The sequence below is a fragment of the Capricornis sumatraensis genome, unplaced genomic scaffold (assembly GCF_032405125.1).
Source record: "Capricornis sumatraensis isolate serow.1 unplaced genomic scaffold, serow.2 scaffold3, whole genome shotgun sequence".
In the NCBI taxonomy this organism is placed as follows: domain Eukaryota; kingdom Metazoa; phylum Chordata; class Mammalia; order Artiodactyla; family Bovidae; genus Capricornis; species Capricornis sumatraensis.
The window spans coordinates 6,511,045-6,525,278 of record NW_027184614.1 but is presented as its reverse complement, the minus strand read 5'-3'; the positions used below and the strand labels follow the sequence as shown (position 1 = coordinate 6,525,278).

The 14,234-nt window shown below is 41.2% G+C and overlaps 1 pseudogene; it reads left to right on the top strand.

Moving 5' to 3' along the window:
• Positions 1 to 14,234, top strand: part of LOC138072328 (ankyrin repeat domain-containing protein 26-like) — a 78,859-nt pseudogene that overhangs the window by 26,785 nt on the left and 37,840 nt on the right.

Genomic DNA, 14,234 nt, shown 5'->3' with positions numbered 1-14,234 from the left:
AGTAATCTAGTGGGTGTCCTAGTATTTGTATAGCAGTCAATTAGGGGTACGGAGAGGAACATCTGGGGCTTCTGATGTCATCTGTCATAATCCTTTCCCCATGAGCAGGTCAGTCAGTGACAGAACTGGGATTTGAATCCACATCTGAATGACTCCAGAGCCTGTGCTCTTTGTGTTAGATCATAGAGGAATGGGGGATGCTATAATTCTTTTATTCAGGTTGGTACTTGTTATATTCTTCAAGCTCTTATTTTCTTCTCCAGCATGTCCTGAAATAAAAGTTAACGAAACTAATGAAGGCTTCTCAGCAATCCAGGAGAAACAGTAAGTTATTTGAGGACTGTCTTCCTGGTGTTATTCCTTGATTTGAAATGACACATGTTCTCATGTACTCTTTTCTGTTTTCACTGTAGCAGAAGCAAAACGTGGCATTTTGAGACCAGAGAGTACAACTTTCTCTCAGGACAGTAATTCTGATAGTAATGTTGAAGATGTGGTTGAAACATTTCCCAAACCATCACCCTGGTTGGAGGGCATCTGTCATAAAATTTGAAGAACAGTGTAGATGCATATTAATAAAATCATATGGAACAGAGGCTTTGCTCATAATATAAGCATGAGAATACTGAATAGTATAAGGCTTATGAATACTGATATGTTACTGATCTATTGTATATAAATTCTAAATATGTTTCCTATATTTAGGTTATAGTTATTTTCTATAACCCTGCCTTCCTATAGCCTGAGCCTGTTTCAAAACTTCTCAAGTCTGTAGCAGGCCTTGGTCGTACCAAGGTAAGTTGTTCTGTTTGTAACTCTTCTTTCACTGTATTTGTTCCCAAACCAGTCCCCTGGTCCTTATGGTGACAAAAAGGATCCCACCACCTGTCTTAACCAGGTTAAAAGTAGGGTATTTCTTCAAAAGTGATTAGGAAAACTGCATGCAACTCATTGTTATCATCCATTCTAGCAGAGTATCTCTGAGAGCCTTCCATGGAAGTATGTGGATCATTTACTTGGAACTGCTGGTCAAAGAGGAAAAAAGACATTAAATGGACAAGTAGAAGGTAAGAACTATATTTTACAGAAAAATAATTTGACAGAATGTTGATTGAAAATGAGAATGCTGATACATTCTAATAGCAAAGAAAATCACCTGTCGGATGGGTAGTGAGAAAAAGGATGAGAAAAGGAGGGCAATTATGTATCTTATCAGGTGTCTACCACAGATTACGTTGAGAATCCAGTTTAAGGAGCTAAATTATTAGTTCTTAGACTTACTTCATGGTCCAATGTTTAAAACTTTGTCCTGTTAAGACTCTCCAATGCAGGTGGTGCAGTTTTGATCCCTGCTCAAGGAATTAAGATTCCATGTGACACATAATTAAAAACAAATTATTAGTTCTGTTTCAAGATACTCTATGACCTAAGGAAGGTCAAGAATTAAGAGGCAAGAGGGAATGAAGGATGAGAGAGGCAGAGGGTACAGGGAGGAAATGAAGAAAAGGAAGCACAGGTCTGTGGGGGAAGGGGGCAATAAGTAATGAAGGTCTTTAGATAAAGGGAGAGTATTTGACATGGATGGTGAATTTGAAGTGAGCTTCTGGCACCAAAACTTGTCAGAGAAGAATAGCAAAGTTCTTGCCTCTTCCTGTTTACTCGTAATTAGGAAGACGTTCAGAACTGCGGTCCCTGAGCGTGCAGAGCGGTGTGTCATCCTCTGGGGGAGCATCGCCATAGGTGCTCAGCTGTAATGTGTGCAGATCAGTGTCATACGAAATGTTGCTGCTTTCCAGCATGGTGTCACATGGGACAAAACAAGAGAGCTGGAAAGAAGGAGAGAGCAGGGGGCGTGATGGGGAGACCAAGGATCCCACAGCCTCAGAGAGAGTCCACTGGAAGGTTTCCAACTTCTAATGCCATTTCAGTTTGGGGGGGCGTGTTTGCATGAGGAAATGGAGGCTGAGATTTCCAGAGAATGAATTAAGTTGAAGTCATGTAGAAGCAGACTCCGTGTAGGCCAGAGTTTCTCAAATTTTAATTAGTTGCTTGGGGACCATGTGTGAAGTGCACGTGCTGAGGATGAGGTCTGAGATTCTGTGTTTTTGACAAGCTCTCTGAGTAGCAAGGGTGTAGCCTTGCATATAGCGAAATCTGGAAGAAGAGCATTGGATAGTGCAGGACATAACAGGATCAAAGAAAAGCATTATTTTGTGTTTCTTTCTTAGCTTGTTTATAGCCAGAGGGAAGCAAAGAGTTGAAGTAGCAGTTATAGGTGTAAGATACCATTGCTAAGCAAAGAGGGAGAAAGAAATGGTAGGTGTCAGGGAATGTTTAACTTTAAGACTCCTGTATGTTGTTTTCTGTTTCTCATTAACCCTCTGTTCCTTATCAGTTCCTGGTATTCCAGGAACAAGTGGAGCAGCACGCTGTTCCCAGGACTGAGGTCATGGGATGGAACGCATGCATGGATTTCCTTCAGTAACTTTTACCCTACAGTAAAACTGTTTAGTCACGACCCTCTTACTCAAGATATGGATTTACTTCTGGCCTTGTGATGATTGTTATTCCTCGTTATTCCATTGGTAACCGTTGTTGTACGTCTGGCTTTTGTTGTTTTCTTAACTTTATTTTTTTGCCTAAAGCTTCCTTGTATAACAATATATAAACTCACACAAACACGAATAATGCACCCTTGTTCCACTAGAGACTTGGGGCTCCCGTGTCCTTCCTTCTCTCCCTGGCTAGTTCTTTGGAGCATAGAGGCCTGCCGAGCTCACTTTGCCACCCGGGCTTTCAAGACCTCCTTGAGAGGACGCCCTGTGCCTTAGTGAGCAGTACAAGCCTTGTTCTAGGGCTTTATTGGTTTTCCATGTAACCCAGGGAATATTAGTCTCTCTCTTTTGCTTTCTTTTCATCGACTCCGGTCCACCAGGCCCCAGGCTGTAAAGAAGACCGCAGGTAGGTATGATCCATAGAAAGGATGTCAATGGGGAAGATTTAAGTCTGCAGATGCAGAGATTACTACCCTTTGGATAGGAGAGAATCTAGTGAAAGGACAAAAGGAGGAAAGGAAGGCCTTAGGGAGGTGAGTTTGGAGTTGATGAGGACACTTGAGAGAACTCCTTCTAGATCACTGCAGTTTATTTGCCCTGAAAAGAGATAAGATCATTATTGCTCCAGAGAATCCTGGAGGTGGGAGGGGGTGCAAGAAGTGGGGGAAACCACAGCCTCTCCCGAGTAACTCTTAGGCATCAAAGATATATGTTGTGCTGGTATTTGTTACTCAAATTAGATTAATTTGAAAAAAGAGGGATTGACTTTTTTTTTTTTTTAAAGATAGCTGATTCTTTGAAAGTTGTTTCATCAAAATCCTTTGAAGCATTAGCATGATGTACCAAACCAAACTAAATTTTGAAGCCAAACAGATTAATAGGGTTCATTCCCTACATGCTAGAAATACTTCTAATAAATACTACACTGATTTTGAAACATGTAAGATTTTTAATTTCTAATAATTCTGTGGCAATTAAATGTAGTATTTCCTTTTCACTATCTTTAGTAGATTCCTATGTCTGTCTTACCAGTGTGCTAAGATCCCCCTAAAAACAAGACACTAAAACTGAATGTATTCAGTGCCAAGGCTGAGCACGAGGATTCTGCTCGGTACTAACTCTGCATGAATGTACAGCTAGATTTCATATTTACATGTAAATAACTTTGTGTCCCTTTTTCCTTTTAGATTCTCCTGGGAAATACCCTAACGTGAAGGCAAAAATGTTTATGATTTTATCTTGAATTCTGAACTGTGGATCGTCTCCTATGTACATTACTTAGTAATCAACTTGTTTCCAAACCCCATTCAGTCAGCAGTCAGAATGAAAGAGTCTATTCCTAATAAAACAGTCAGAATGAAGGATTTACAAACTTCCAGTTCAGATAAATTTTGAAGTACACAGTTAACTCTGGAAAGAGGGACACTGAACTATTTGAAATGCTCAGTCTTCATACTTCTAATATTTTCTTTGCAAATTTAATTGAAGAATTGGACATACATAAAACAAATGTTATTGTTGATACCTGTGTTTTGAAACAAAAGATATTTACAAGGATAAGAACAAGAAAATTTTAAATTGTAAGCTTCAGCTCAACATGTTTCTGTATATGCTTTGATACTCTGAAGTTCTCAGTTTGGAATCTCTATACATCTCAGGAACTCTCCGAGATTAAACTTTAGACTCTAAGTTTTTTCTAATGTCCAAAAATGCTTGTTTTAACTCTAACCTTTCCCTAGAGTAAAACTTCACTTGCTAATATGTCAGTTGTATTTCAGCTTATAATTGTTTCATTATAGTATCATTATACAGATGAATGTAGGCCAATCAGATGTTTTGATGAGCAGACTGTGTGTGTGTGTGTTGTATGTGCATGTGTTTCTTTTTGTGTGTGTGTGTGTGTGTGTGTGTGAGTTTGTGGTTTTGATTATTAGAAGTAGGGAAAGTAATCATACTTTAATGGCTATTGGATAGATATGATCTTTTGAAACAGTGATTCTGAAAGTTGTTGGCTTTAGGATCCAATTATACTTCTAAAAACTATTGAGAATTCCAAGGAACTTTTGTTTATGTCTATTGATGTTTACTATATGGGAGTTCAGCTGAGTTCAGTTGCTCAGTCGTGTCCGACTCTTTGCGATCCCATGGACTGCAGCACACCAGGCTTCACTGTCCATCAGAACTCCTGGAGTTTACTCAGACTCAAGTCCATCGAGTTGGTGATGCCATCCAACCATCTCATCCTCTATCTTCCCCTTCTCCTCCTGCTTCCAGTCTTTGCCAGCATCGGGGTCTTTTCCAGTGAGTCAGTTCTTCACATCAGGTGCCCAAAGTATTGGAGTTTCAGCTTCAGCATTGGTCCTTTCAATGAATATTCAGGACTGAATTCCCTTCGGATGGAGTGGTTGGATATCCTTGCAGTCCAAGGGACTCTCAAGAGTCTTCTCCAACACTACAATTCAAAAGCCATCAGTTCTTCAGTGTGCAGCTTTCTGTACAGTCCAACTCTCACAACCATACATGACTAATGGAAAAACCATAGCTTGGACGAGACAGATTGATGTTGGAATAGTAATGTCTCTGCTTTTTAATATGCTGTCAAGGTTGGTCATAGCTTTTCTTCCAAGGAGCAAATGTCTTTTAATTTCACAGGTGCAGTCACCATCTGCAGTGATTTTTGAGGCCCCCAAAATAAAGTCTGTCACTGTTTCCATTCTTTCCCCATCTATTTGCATGAAGGGATGGGACAAGGTGCCATGATCTGAGTTTTTTGAATGTTCAGTTTTAAACCAACCTTTTCACTCTCCTCTTTCACTTTCATCCAAAGGCTCTTTAGTTCTTCGATTTCTGCTATAAGGGTGGTGTCATCTGCATATCTGTGGTTATTGATATTTCTTCCAGCTATCTGGATTTCAGCTTGTGCTTCGTCCAGCCCGGAATTTTGCATGATGTATTCTGCATATAAGTTAAATAAACAGGGTGACAGTATACAGCCTTGATATACTCCTTTCCCTATTTGGAATCAGTCTGTTGTTCCATGTCCAGTTCTAAGTGTTGCTTCTTGACCTGCATACAGTTTTCTCAGGAGGTAGGTCAGGTGGTCTGGTATTCCCATCTCTTGAAGAATTTTCCAGTTTGTTGTGATCCACACTGTTCAAAGCTTTGGGGGTGGTCAATACACAGAAGTACATGTTTTCCTGGAACTCTCGCTTTTTTGATGATCCAGTGGATGTTGTCAGTTTGATCTCTGGTTCCTCTGCCTTTTCTAAATCCAGCTTGAATGTCTGGAATTTCACGTTTCATGTGCTGTTGAGGCCTGGCCTGGAGAATTTTGAGTATTACTTTGCTAGCGTGTGAGATGAGGGCAATTGTGCAGTAGTTTGAGCATTCTTTGGCATTGCCTTTCGTTGGGACTGGAATGAAAACTGACCATTTTCAGTCCTGTAGCCACTGCTGAGATTTCCAGATTTGCTGGCATATTGAGTGCAGCCCTTTCATAGCATCATCTGTTAGGATTTGAAATAGCTCAACTGCAATTCCGTCACCTCCACTAGCTTTGTTCATAGTGAAGCTTCCTAAGGCTCACTTGACTTCACATTCTAGGATGTCTGGCTCTAAGTAAAGAGCCATCTGCTTATCACACCATCATGCTTATCTGGATCATGAAGATCTTTTCCATACAGTTTTTTTGTGTGTATTCTTACCAACTCTTCTTAATATCTTCTGCATCTGTTAGGTCCATACTATTTCTCTCCTTTATTGTGTCCATTTTTGCATAAAATGGTCCCTTGGTATCTCTTACTCTCTTGAGGAGATCTCTAGTCTTTCCCATTCTATTATTTTCCTCTATTTCTTTGCATTGACCACTGAGAAAGGCTTTCTTATCTCTCCTTGCTATTCTTTGGACCTCTCCATTCAAATGGGTATATCTTTCCTGTTTTCCCTTGCCTTTAGCTTCTCTTCTTTTCTCAGCTATTTGTAAGGCCTTGTCAGACAACCATTTTGCCTTTTTGCATTTCTTTTTCTCTGGGATGTTCTTGATCAATGCCTCCTGTACAATGTCACGAATCTCCGTCCATAGTTCTTCAGGCACTCTGTCTATCAAAACTAATCCCTTGAATCTGTTTGTCACATCCACTGTATAATCCTAAGGGATTTGATTTAGGTTATACCTGGATGGTCTAGTGGTTTTCCCTAATTTCTTCAATTTAAGTCTGAATTTGGCAATAAGAATTTCATGATCTGAGCCACAGTCAGCTCCCGGTCTTGTTTTTGCTGACTGTATAGCGTGTCTCCATCTTTGGCTGCAAAGAATAGAATCAGTCTGATTTGGTCATTGACCATCTGGTGATGTCCGTGTGTAGAGTCTTCCCTTGTGTTGTTGGAAGAGGGTGTTTGCTATGACCAGTACGTTCTCTTGGCAAAGCTCTGGTCACCTTTGTCCTGCTTCATTTTGTACTTGAAGGCCAAATTTGCCTGTTACTCCAGGTATCTTGTGAATTCCTACTTGTACATTCCAGTCCCCTATATTGAAAAGAACATCTTTTTTTTCAGTGTTAGTTCTAGAAGGTCATGTAGACCATCATAGAACCGTTCAACTTCAGCTTGTTCAGCGTTACTGGTCAGAGCACAGACTTGCATTACTGTGATATTGAATGGTTTGTCTTGGAAATGAACAGAAATCATTCTGTCATTTTTGAGATTGCATCCAAGTACTGCATTTGGAACTCTTGTTGACTGTGATGGCTACACCATTTGCTCTAAGGGATTCTTGCCCGCAGTAGTAGACATAATGGTCATCTGAGTTAAATTCACCCATTCCAGTCCAGTTGGGGTCTTCCCTGGTAGCTCAGTTGGTAAAGAATCTACCTGCTGTGCAGGAGACCCGAGTTCAATGCCAAGGTCAGGAAGATCTCCTGAGGAAGGAAATGGCAACTGTCATGGGAGTGTATGTTCCTCCATTCTTTGTCTCGTCACAACAAAGATTTGGAGCGACGGACATTAAAGCCCTCGGCTTCTGCACAACAAAGGAAACTATAAGCAAGGTGAAAAGACAGCCTTCTGAATGGGAGAAAATAATAGCAAATGAAGCAACTGACAAACAACTAATCTCAAAAATATACAAGCAACTTATGCAGCTCAATTCCAGACAAATAAACGACCCAATCAAAAAATGGGCCAAAGAACTAAATAGACATTTCTCCAAAGAAGACATACGGATGGCTAACAAACACATGAAAAGATGCTCAACATCACTCATTATCAGAGAGATGCAAATCAAAACCACAATGAGGTACCACTTCACACCAGTCAGAATGGCTGCGATCCAAAAATCTGCAAGCAATAAATGCTGGAGAGGGTGTGGAGAAAAGGGAACCCTCCTACACTGTTGGTGGGAATGCAAACTAGTACAGCCACTATGGAGAACAGTGTGGAGATTCCTTAAAAAATTGCAAATAGAACTACCTTATGACCCAGCAATCCCACTGCTGGGCATACACACTGAGGAAACCAGAATTGAAAGAGACACATGTACCCCAATGTTCATCGCAGCACTGTTTATAATAGCCAGGACATGGAAACAACCTAGATGTCCATCAGCAGATGAATGGCTAAGAAAGCTGTGGTACATGTACACAATGGAGTATTACTCAGCCGTTAAAAAGAATTCATTTGAATCAGTTCTGATGAGATGGATGAAACTGGAGCCGATTATACAGAGTGAAGTAAGCCAGAAAGAAAAACACCAATACAGTATACTAACACATATATACGGAATTTAGAAAGATGGCAATGACGACCCTGTATGCAAGACAGGAAAAAAGACACAGTGGTGTATAATGGACTTTTGGACTCAGAGGGAGAGGGAGAGGGTGGGATGATTAGGGAGAATGGCATTCTATCATGTATACTATCATGTAAGAATTGAATCGCCAGTCTATGTCTGACGCAGGATACAGCATGCTTGGGGCTGGTGCATGGGGATGACCCACAGAGATGTTATGGGGAGGGAGGTGGGAGGGGGGTTCATGTTTGGGAACACATGTAAGAATTAAAGATTTTAAAATTAGAAAAATAAAAAAAAAAAAAATAAAGCCCTCGGTTCATCACAGCTCTTGGGTCTTGGACAAACCTTGTTATAGCGCTTAGGCAAATCAGTGTTACAGCTCTATCTTATTAGAAGTTAGCAGGAGATTCCATCCTTGAAGCGTGAGGGCATGCCAACCCAAGGACTTGAAGGGAAGAGAGTGGAGGAGTGTGTGGGGGAGGGAGAGAGAGAGAAAGAGCACACGTACGTGGGAGAGAAAGAGGGAGAGAGTGCTTTGGCTCCTCCTTTTATATGTTTTTCTTCCACCTGGGCCTGCCCTATGCAAATTGGGCTTAGCCAGGAGTGTTGTTTGTTCTACCTGAAGTCTTCACTCTGGTCCTGGAACCTTTTTTTGTTCTATTTTCATGGGCTTTTCCCTTCCTTGTCTTTTAGCCACTGCCATTTTGGACTCCTTTTCCCTATTCTACCTACCTAACAGCAACCCACTCCAGCATTCTTGCTTGGAAAATCCTATCGCCAGAGGAGTCTGGTGAGCTACAAATAGCCAATGGAGTCAGAAGTGTCGGACATGACATACGTCCTAAACCACAAACCAGTCCATTTTAGTTCACTGATTCCTAGAATGTCGATGTTTACTCTTGCCATCTTCTGCTTGACCGTTTCCAGTTTGCCTTGATTCATGGGCCTAATATTCCAGGTTCCTATGCAGTATTGCTCTTTACAGCCTTGGTCTTGACTCCCATCACCAGTCACATCCATAGCTAGGTGTTGTTTTTGCTTTGGCTCCGTCTCTTCATTCTTTCTGGATTTATTTCTCCACCGATCTCTAGTAGCATATTGGACACCTACTCACCTGGGGAGTTCACCTTTCAGTGTCCTATCTTTTTGCCTTTTCATACTGTTCATGGGGTTCTTAAGGCAAGAATACTGAAGTGGTTTTCCCTTCTCTTCTCCAGTGGACCGTGTTTTGTCAGAACGTTCCAGCATGACCTGTCTGTCTTGGATGGCCCTTCACAGCATGGCTCGCTCATAATTTCACTGAGTTAGACAAGTCTGTGGTCCATGTGATCAGTTTGGTTTGTTTTCTGTGATTGAAGTTTTCAGTCTGCCTGCCCTTTGATGGATAAGGATAAGAGGCTTATGGAAACTTCATGATGGGAAAGACTGACAGAAGGGGAAACTGGATCCTGTTCAGATGGGCAGGGCCATGATCAGTAAATCTTTAATTCAATTTTCTGTTGATGTGTGGGGCTGTGTTCCCTCCCTGTTGTTTGACCTGAGGCCAAACTATGGTGGAGGTAATGAAGATAATGGCACCTCCTTCAACAGGTCCCATGCATGCACTGCTGCACTCAGTGACCCTGACTGTGCAGCAAGCCACCTCCAACCCTCGCCTCAGCCAGAGAATCCTGTAAAATAAACTAAAAATGGTAAAAATACAGGCACACACAATCATAATGGCTAATTCCACTAGTCATTAGAGTTCTGATGTCACATATCCTGTCTCTGGAGAACTCCTGTGTGCACTCAGAACATAACTGAGCATGGAAATAACATTTAGAGTTGTTGTGAAAAGAGTTTTGACCTCTTGGATCCTCTGGCCCAGTGGGTCTCTGGACTTCAGGAATTCTCAGGGCACACTATAGAACCAGCATTTTAAACCATTGGCATGGTTGGATGTGAAATGATAAAGGGACCTTTGTGTTGACACGGGGTTTAAAGTTTCACTTTTACATTTCTTGCTTGTTTCTTTGATTTCTCTTGAGAAATTTAGACCTGAGAGTTCCCTTTTTTTGTTAAGCAAATATTTCTGTGTTGCATTCATTCTTCCCTCATGGTGCTCTGTGATCCAGTGTGGTCCTAGACTTATCCTATTTTCACGTGGAAACAATTGGTCACCCACAAGAGTATCATGTCTCATATAAGTTTATGATGTCTATCCAGGGCTTAAAAATCAGTTCTGAAGATATTGATAATCTGAGGAAAGACCATCTCATTGTAATTAAAGAAGTTGTCATTGGTGGTGGTGATCAGTCGCTAAGTCAGGTCCAACTCTTTGTGAGCCCATGGACTGCAGCACGCTAGGCCTCCCTGTGCCTCACCTTCTCCCGGAGTTTGCCCAAGTTCATATCCATTGCATCAGTGATGCTATCCCACCATCTCATCCTCTACCATCCCCTTCTCTTCCTGCCCTCAATCTTTCCCAGCATCAGGGTCTTTTCCAGTGATTCAGCTCTTCACATCAGGTGTCCAAAGTATTGGACCTTTAGTTTCAGCATCAGTCCTTCCAGTGATTTCTGCATTGATTTCAGCATTGATTTCTCTTAGGATTTTTGACTGGTTTGATCTTTGCTGTCCAATGGACTCTCAGATGTCTTCTCTAGCACCACTGTTTGAAAGCATCAATTCTTTGGCACTCAGCCTTCTTTATGGTCCAATACTCACATCTGTACGTGACTACTGAAGAAACCATGGCTTTGGCTCTATGGGGTTTTGTCAGCAAAGTGATGTCTTTGCTTTTTTTTTTTTAATGTCTTTGCTTTTTAATGTTGTCTAGGTTTGTAACATTAATTAAAGTAGTAGCATTCATTAAAAGTGTTTTTAAAACCATGGTCTCTAGAGCACACAGTATTATAAGGCATAATTAAGTGTAAAAGAAGGTAGATATAAATTTTCTTAATAATATATTTGTATGTTGAAAAATAGTCATGTATGGATGTGAGAGTTGGACTATAAAGAAAGCTGAACGCAGAAGAATTGATGCTTCTGAACTGCAGTGTTGGAGAAGACTCTTGAGAGTCCCTTGGATTGCAAGGAGATCCAACCAGTCCATCCTACAGGAAATCAGTCCTGGGTGTTCATTGGAAGGACTGATGTTGAAGCTGATACTCCAATATTTTGGCCACCTGATGTGAAGAGCTGACTCATTGGAAAAGACCCTGATATTGGGAAAGATTGAGGGCAGGAGGAGAAGGGGCCGACAGAGGATGAGATGGATGGCATCACTGACACAATGGACATGAGTTTGGGTAGACTCCAGGAGTTTGTGATGCACAGGAAGGCCTGGCGTGCTGCAGTTCATGAGGTTGCAAAGAGTTGGAGACGACTGAGTGACTGAACTGAACTGAACTGATGTTGAGAAAATAATTATTGGTAAAGTTCTTATGGAATATAGAATATGTAATAGAAGTTGAGTGAATCAAAATCAGTAATACTAGGCAATGAAAAAGTAGAAGAAATGAGACACACTAGTTTACATCTCTTCATGAATGACAGTGACATGTGAGATACTCTAAGCTGTGAAGGACTAGTGAGTTTCAGGGGAGAGGAGGGCATGGAACTGATTCTCTGAAGAAAGATTTTGTACAAGTTAGTCAGAGTTGTATTCTCACATTCTAATAAATTGAGACTTTGTTTTCACATTTTTCAAATTGGGCTTCTGCCGCTCTGAGCCTCAATAATGAGACTTATCAAAGAGCCAGGCATTTGAAAGTTGATGGTCAGTGTGCGTTCGTGTCCCATTCAATGACCAAAAATCAGTCAGCATCCACAGAATTTGGACAGAAGACTGTAATAGATAAAACGAAGATGAAGACTGCAGCGGTTTTCCCGGTAGGGAATTACTCGCTCCATCAGCTATGCAAGTCGGAGCTGCCAGGAAACAGAAGCAAAGAAGGTAATGCAGAAGCCCAGAGCACTCAGCTGTGGGCCACCTGGGCACAGCCTTACCGTCCTTCTGATGGTTCCAAATTAGATTTTGTGGCAAAGTCTACCTTGTGCTGACTCCTTTTATGCAGCCTGCTGCTGCTGCCACTGCTAAGTTGGTTCAGTCTTGTCCGACTCTGTGCGACCCCATAGATGGCAACCCACCAGGCTCCCCCGTGCCTGGGATTCTCCAGGCAAGAACACTGGAGTGGGTTGCCATTTCCTTCTCCAATGCATGAAAGTGAAAAGTGAAAGTGAAGTTACTCAGTCGTGTCTGACTCTTCACGACCCCATGGACTGCAGTTTACCAGGCTCCTCCACCCATGGGATTTTCCAGGCAAGAGTACTGGAGTGAGGTGCCATTGCCTTCTCCGTTTATGCAACCTACAGCCAATCAATACCTCTTAGCAAGGTGTTTGCATTCTCCCTCTGACCATAGTAATATAATAAATAATAAAGAGAGTTAGGAAAAAGTAAGTTCGTTCAGGCTGGTATTTAGCATATACCTGAGAGTGGGTAGCAGGATTCTGTTTAGAACTCTGAGACTAGTTGGGAGACTAGGTACCATCTAGAGACTGCCTTCTCAAAATGGGACTTCGTAGTGATGTTTTTATATGGCTGTCAATTCATAAGTATTAGTTATGATTATATTCAGTAGAACTGCAAAATCAACTCTGATACCAAATAGTAAAATATTTCTTGTGTTTTCTATGACTTCGTATTTTTTAGAATTGACTTTCCCAGTGGGAATGGGAGTCATGGGAAATTTGCTATATAGTACCTCCTTCTCAGCTGTGTCCACATAGTATATCAACTTGTTTTAGTATTTGTAATGAATTAAGAGTTCACAAGGGAGCTTGGTATAAAGGAGTGGTGTATCACTTAAAAGCAGTATATAGAAAGTCAATTCTAATTCTACTAGGATGCCCAGTCTATTGAGTAACCATGTCTAAGAATGTATTGTCCATAAATACTAATTAATTTAGCATACGGTCAGGACTATGGTAAGAAATCATCCACTGTTTCTTTTTTCACTCCTGTACTTTTTTCTTTTCTATCCTCATCTTGCATTTACAGAATATTCTCAGTTATCTCCTAGAATAGTGACTACAGGCTCTAAACTCAACATGTTTGTCTTTTTTTTCTTTTAATCTATACAACTGAGTTGTTTGCTCTTGTTTCTCTGTGAGCTTGGTAGGTCCAAGAAAAACAAATTCAAATAAAATGCCTACAGGAGTCCCTTCAACACTGGACGATGTGAGATAGGAAAACTACAGAATAGATAGAAGCCACTTCAGTCAGTTCATGTGGATCATTTTCTTCTCAGTCAATACATTTTATAAAATAACGAGCAATTATTTTATCCTTCAGGGTCCCTGGATTTGTACATTTATTTGTTTCTTAAAGATTTAGTCTATACTGTACCCTAAAAGTTTTATACCCTAAATATTTCTGTAAAAACTCCCTCAGTTCAGGCCTGCATCACCTTGTTATTCCAAGTATTAATGCCTTCAGATTCACCTTCCTCCGGTTATTTTTATGCCCTTCAGATTCCTCCCTCCCGTGGTGTTTAGAGCCACCAGTCTCAAAAGCAAACGTGACCATGAGGCACTCTGAGTCACATTAATGTCTAGACCTCTTAAGGCGCCATTGATGCTCTCATAATCTGCCTTCTGCCTGACCCTTTATCTCTAGCCCTTTCAGTCCTTTGCTCTAGAATTCTGAACTGCTGCTGGCACCTTCGTCACTTGTCCCTGCTGTTGTTCAGTTGCTCAGTGGTGTATGATTCTACGTGGCCCCAGGGACCACAGCACTCCAGGCTTCCCTGTCCTTCACCATCTCCTGGTGCTTACTCAACTCACATTCATGGAGTTGGTGATGCCATCCAAACGTCTCATCCTCTGTCATTCCCTTCTGCTCCCGAC